Below are 7,525 nucleotides of genomic sequence, written 5' to 3' on the forward strand. Positions count from 1 at the left end.
GTAACATCAAAACTAGCAGCAACACTGATCGGCTCACTAGGTTTTGAAAATATAAAAGCAATCAAACAGCACCGCGTCCTTGTGTCTTCTAATTATTTTTTAAAATCCAAGCTGATTTCATTGAGTAAAACAACTGTATTTTCAACTGTTTGCAGACGTGCTTATCCAATCAAATCAGAACCTCCAAGGAACAAATACATGTTAGTTATATTTTACGAGTATCGCTCTAAGTGCCATTTTTACTTTCATTATATGATACCAAGTCGAAAAAAAAGGAAACAGACAAAAATAAACATGAGACAGATCTACAATTGCTTGATACATTCTCTAGTTTGTTAATAGTAATAGTGTGCCCAAAGATCATAATATAAAACAAATAGGCAAAGCATTAGGTTCCATGTAAACGATGCACATTTTCAACGATATTTGAAAAACTTCATTCAGTACGTTTTTACGTTAACACTGGAATTTAAACAGTTTTGGAAGATTTTAGCATGATACGTTCAAAAGCATTGTATTAACATACATAAAATTGAAAAATATGGTACTTAAAAAGCACGGTCCATGTACCCCATCTCATGTCCCGGGTACACACGTTTATTGCTCCATACAGTCATCTGTGCATCAAATACTTAAGCTATACTAAAGAAAGTAGCCTAGTACAAGTTTATCGAAGAACGTTTTTGCATTGTCTTTGCTTGAGTTTGCTGTTCATATGAGCCTCTTTTCTGTTTTTTGTATGATCCGCAAGGAAATAGTGTTTTAATTCTTGTCCGAGTTTTATAATGTGTTTGCCGAATCACCATTTCAAAGAAAGATTATACAAAAGGACTTAAGAAATGTTAGACAACTATAACAACAGTGATAGTGATGGTACCTTTATATATATATATATATATATATATATATATATATATATATATATATATATATATATATATATATATATATATATATATTTGTGTGTGTGTATATGTGTGTGTGTTGTCATGGGTTTTGCGTTACCAAAACTTAGAGCGTGGACATTATTACACAGACATAGATGATACGTTATATTTCTCAGGAAGCTTTCATAAAATAAATGGCCTTTAATTTTCATTCTTTAATAAAGGAGTTGTGAGGAAGTTTATGTATTATTGTGTTGCTTAGGTTTCTTACCTTTATAGTTAGGTATATTACCTTAAGTTTTATGTTTGTAACTAATTTCATTCTTTATGTGATACATTTGCTCCCCAGACAGACTGTGATAACACGTAAAAATGTGGTGGAAAATAAATTGTCTGTCCCGTCATTTCCGGGAAAAAGGTGCAACCAGTATTTCCCTGGCCAGTGACAATGATGTCAAATGTGCATGGATATGTCATATTAGTTTATAATAAATGATGGTGTACGAACTGGCATATTGATGTGGTCCCTACAGGTTGGATAAGATATAATGAGCATGACGTAAAAGGGGAAGACTCCATTGGAAAAAAAAGAAAAGGAAATCTGACTGAAATTTCCAAGGATCGGAAAAATTGTTCCTTAAATAAACACGCAATTTTTTTCATCTACGAATGCAGACAAAGTTTGTAAATATAGCATGTTTTCTTATACAAAGTTCGCTTACTTATGTATAAGAATAGGCGGTTTCCCTTTCAGCAGTCCACCTGCACTCCCACCTTTCATGATTTCATGGTTGTCTCCCCTTGTCATATTATTCTCAAGATGTATAGCCCAATTGATAAGGAAAAAGTAGACGTAAATAAGTAAGTATTGTTAAGAAAATCTAATTATATTGAACGTATTTGGTAATGTTGGCCTACACATTGTGTGAAAGATATCGAAATTGAATTGTTACTCCTTGGGTCGGGTTCATCAAGGAAACATCATATATGTTGATTCGATCTACGATCAGTTAGGGTACGTTGATTTGCAATGTCTTCAATCTTGCAAACTATATATATATATATATATATATATATATATATATATATATATATATATATATATCTGTGTGTGTGTGTGTGTGTGCGAGCGCGTATGAGGAGGGACGACATGTATTTAGGTTAGGAGGTGATTAGTTAAAAGGTAACTAAGCATATATATCAACTATCTGATTAATAGAAAGACGCGCATAAATAAAAGAAACAGCAAGGAGAGACATGCAAAGTTATGAAAAAAGGTATACATGTACATTTCTGTATCATTATATTGATATGCATACAAAGACATATGAATATAGCACATACCCATTTAAACAGATACATACACAGATAGATAGATATACTGTTTTTGTACCAGTAATTATACACGGAGAGGCCTAACACAGCATATTAGGCTACAAACCTTATTTAAGAAGAAAATGTTTCATTTTTCACTGGCTGTTCACTGGCTGTTTGAGAATAATCCAAATCAGAGGCCTTGGTTTCCTATACGTCTTCGTCTTGATTAGTATACTGGGAAAAAATAAATCAGCCACAATGATCTGAATCACGAAACCTCGGAAAAGGTGACTTCCTCGCAACGTCAGGTGTAGTGAACTCACTATGTACTGCTTCTCTTAAATAATATGCATACTGTAACCTTTGTAAAACCCATAGTATCTGTCTGGGAACTTACATAATATCACATACAGCAGATCAAGAACATTAGCTGATCAAGAAGTATCCCTATTCTCTACAACTCGTTATAGCATGACTGGACAGAGGTCATGAAACTGATTTCACTCATATCAATTAGCATTTTAAGATTTACTCTTTTATGCCACAGTTTTGTTAATTATAAATAAATCTGAAGCTTAATATGTGAATGCGTTGCGTTCTGTCTGTATATATGTCTGCGTGTCACTCACTATCATTTTCTATGGTATTATTGACTTCATAAATTATTCCTATGAGTTGTTCTCCTAATAGAGCATTCTTGCTCGCATTCTAGTGTCGGACTGAAATATGTAACTATTAGGTATGCGGTGTTTCAATTTGAACTATCTATCAAATGAATAGGTCGCTAAAGATCGATTAATGTTATAGGTGATTTGTCAGACCGAAATATCTGCAATTGGATATGTGATATTTTTTCACCATTCTATATAAATGCTACATTAGAAAGACTTAATTAATTAAAAATCGCAATTACAACAGATGGACCTGATTTCAACGATCCAGTTCGTTTCCAGCTATTTTCTTCTAAGAACGAATCTTTCTTAATAAATAACATGCATGCAATTTTTGTTATCTCCCTTGTCTTATTGTTATCATACCACAGTACCATAAATTGGAAGCTTTAGTACAATTTAAGGATTTATACTACATAATCACTATTATCGTAAATATTTTGTCTGTTTATGTGTGCTGAAAAACGTATAAGGCCTCAATTGCCACAAATTAATCAACGACAAAAGCTTCAGTAGGAAGGCAGCAATGTATTTTTTCGTAACCACAACAGCACTCGTAAGTTCAAACATTTGATTTGACCATACTACATGTAGATGTAGAATTGAATGACCAATGCTGTACAAGGAAAAGCGATTTCGGAAATCTGCGGGGAACCCTTCGATGGTTATCTATAGAACGTATTTTGAGTGATATGCATCTTCCCAAAATATTGAAAACTGGATTTATTTTACTGTCAACATGGTTCTAATTTGTAATCAACATAAGAATGTAATATATTGATAATACATTTTTGTAACTCCTGCGTTGAAGATTCTAGCATCACTGTTCAAACCAAACGTAACATTGTCATGAATAACGTTTCGAAACTTACATAACCACGTTCTGAATAATGTTCACTTTGCAAAATCAGTTCAAAAAAAATAGAGTATGTGGAATAAAATCAATAGAACAATTCGACATTGATATTGTGGTCAATGTTTTGAAATAAATTCGAGTTCATTATAGCTACGATATAGGGAAGCAGGTTGTTCCACGTGAAAATATTACGGCTGATTGAGACAGAATATGCGTACAAATTAATGAACACACCAAACGGCAATGTTCTTGCATTGTAGTTTGTTCAACATTTTTGTTTGCTAAGTTAAACGGAAATATATATACTAAGAGCGTGTGCCATGACTGACGCATACCAATAGTTTCAGCATTCTCACTTGGAATGTCGGAGTAATTATGTCCTCTGTATCACTATATGTCAGTAATTTACTTGATCTATGAGAATGCGATATCGTCATGATATGCGAACACAATTTGAAAAAAGTACAGAATAACAGTTATATATACACTACTTAATGATTACATCTGTTATAGAAAAAAATAAAATACTGAAAACAGCTTAATCGTAAATGGTCGAAGAGTCGGATTATCAATTATGATTAAAACAATTTCGTCTACTCAGTAAAATAACTAAATTGCAGTAATGACCGAGACACTGGTATTGACTTCCGACCAGTGACAAGTCTCAGTTTTTTGTATTTGGTGTATATAAACCCCTCTGACGAAAATCTTAACTCGTTGCAAGACTATATTGAATCGGTTGAATCCCTGTATGTGTAATACAGAGAATCATTATATTCAAGGTGTCCCAGCTGTTTACTGATAATAACGACTTGATTCGATTGAACAAGTCAAAATTAAAGAAAAGAGGAGCTAAAATTTCAGGCCAAGCACCCTTGACTATATAAGTGTAAACAAAATAAAGTTGGATTGGGAGGTTCATGGTGAAGCTTTCTCATATCAGGACACGTTCGTAGCCTCGAATCATAATGTTATGGGCTGCGCTCTTTGTCAAATCCAAAGTAATGTGATCGTACCTTACCATCTCCATCCTGATGTAATTGTGGATCTGCGAAACTACTAGCGCATATCACCTTGATAACCTTTTAAAGCAAACTGTGACTCACACACCCAAACACCTTAAAATAGAAAACACGCATGGTAAATTAATTTGTATAATGAAGGAAGTAGCTTTTTATGCCTTGCCCTGGAAAACGTTGAATCTTCAATGTCTTAGACTGAATAGCCAAATCATTTTTACTTTCAACGGTTTGTCTATCACGAATATGATACCACAGGTCTTGTATTGATGTGATTTTTTGTCCAATATCAAACACAAGAAAAGACTTAAGAAAACTCAAATTATTTTAGCATAATTGCCTCAAACTTCTTCAAGGATAACCTCAAAACGCTCTATCAGGAATGAGGAAACATTTATTCATGATAATGGGAACTGTTTCAGAAATTCATGATACGAGACTAATCCTTTTGCAACGTTAGCCATCTTCCAGAAAATGTGACGTCTAAAAGATGATATGCTGTCAGATTATACCAATATATTTCTTTGAAAATTAAAGAAAGTAAAGGTTGAATGTCTAATATGTGTAACATTTTTGCACAAATATAATATTTATTAATTTCCGTAAAACATTTTAAAGACGAAATCGTTCCACCAAAAAAAAAAAAAACCCACAATAGAAACAAATATAAAAAACATCCAACTTATAAGCATGAAAATGAGCACTTTACAAACTGCTGGCAAACGGACATGCCCTACAATAGATTAAACTTTAGAAAACCTTTCATTATGTGGGAAAATCAAGAAACAACAAAATAATTACAATCGATTACATCGCTTGCAAATTATTTGATCACTGGGCCAGTAATTACCATAAAAGTTTTTAACTACTGCAGTTACTCTTGCATTTATGTAATAAAACGTGCACTTTTTCGCTGTCAAAGCACTGCGCGAAAGAGAGAAATATATGTGTCAAATGATCAATAATTTTAAAATTTGTGTGTTTTTTCATAATATATCAGATGAAGAATATATTGAACATCTCCGTAGTAGCGAATTTCAGACACCCCTGAAATATTATGGAATGTTATACTGTCTACATCCATGTTTTCTGCACCTGTAATACATCAATTATTTTCTTAGCGATGCGAACAAGTTTTAAGGTTTAAATATTTGGAAGATATTTTATCTTATACATCATGACAATTTTATCATCTTTTAATATATAGATGACATAACATATAAAACAATACCGTCTTACAACATTAACGATGAACATTAACGATGATGTGTACACTAATATTGTATTGGATGGTTGAGCAATAGTGTGGTTTACTTTACAATAGATACAGTGCTCCAATATAAGAATCATGCATGAAAAGATGTCTTCTAAGATATTCTGTTTAGGAAATATATGCATTCTTCATATGTCTGCATTCTTATATCTGAAAAGAGGTAATACAGTTAGGCTGCAATAACTCATAACTACTAACAATAAGTTCGTGGAAGTCACTTGACAAAAGTAACAATTTTTTCTTATGTGAACTTAATCATCATAATATATATATATATATATATATATATATATATATATATATATATATATATATATATATATATCAGGTAATAATGTATTAAAATGAAATGTATCATATATTTGTGTTGTAGACAAGCGGAAATAAAAACGTTAAATATATGCTTGTGATGAAAGCGAAATGTCCTTTTAAAGTGGTGCTATATCATATATCCCAAACTGCGTCCTTATGGCAATACATACGAGACAACCTAAGACAACCTAAGACAACCAATAGAAGAAGTTATTCGCAATTCCTATTAGTGTACATTTTCGGTTTTGCTGCATATTCGTGGGATTTTCATGGAGTTTAGTTAATTATTAAATACAAAAAGCACTTGGTGGACGCAAACATTGTTATATTGATAAGTTAGATAACTGAGCTATTACCAAAAATGTAAGTCAACCTGATTACTGTAATATTTTATTATTCTAAGTCAAGAAATTTATATTTATTCCCAAGAGGGAATGAAACATTTTGTAAACGGCATCACACGATAATATTATTCTCCACTAAACCAAATAAGACTAAACCTATTATTGCACTATTTTTAACATCAATTTGCCTTGATCGCACCGAATATGGCAGTTTCATGTATGTTTGTTAACTAATATTAAGGCATATATTTCAAAATCAAGATTATGAAATTATTCGATTTTATTTTCAGCAAACCTAATGCCTTTTTTTAGTATCGATAACAAAAGAGAGTAAAAAATACTATTTTTCGTTTTATGTGCTTAAATTTGCAATGCCTAATTGGACAGTTTATGTATTTTTGAAGAGGTCTGAAATGGAGAGATCAATAACAAAGCACACTGGATGCAGTTATATTAAATAATTTGTTACTGTCATATTAGGTATGCAACATTAACTTTCGGATCGATAAAATGATCATTGTAAATGTTGACGCGTGACAAAAAGATCCACAGCGAGAAACTATTTGAAGAGGAAAAATATGCAGTATTGTGCAACTCTAGTATAGTTCAACTGATCATTTACTTTTCAAATATATGTGAGCTGTATGTCATTTTGACTGCCAATCGTGAAAATGAACATCCATGGTTCAGCATTTGTGGAAATGAATAATTTTCTAGAAATTAGATCTTTCATACGTATCTGATTAACATTCAAAACTAATGTCGTTTTTCACGAATTCAAGTGTTCGTAGGTATATTACCGTTTCATATAATATCGCTAATGTGGCTTTTTGACGAAAATAACAG

The sequence above is a fragment of the Sinohyriopsis cumingii genome, unplaced genomic scaffold (assembly GCF_028554795.1).
Source record: "Sinohyriopsis cumingii isolate HCF-2022 unplaced genomic scaffold, ASM2855479v2 utg000295l, whole genome shotgun sequence".
Taxonomy (NCBI): domain Eukaryota; kingdom Metazoa; phylum Mollusca; class Bivalvia; order Unionida; family Unionidae; genus Sinohyriopsis; species Sinohyriopsis cumingii.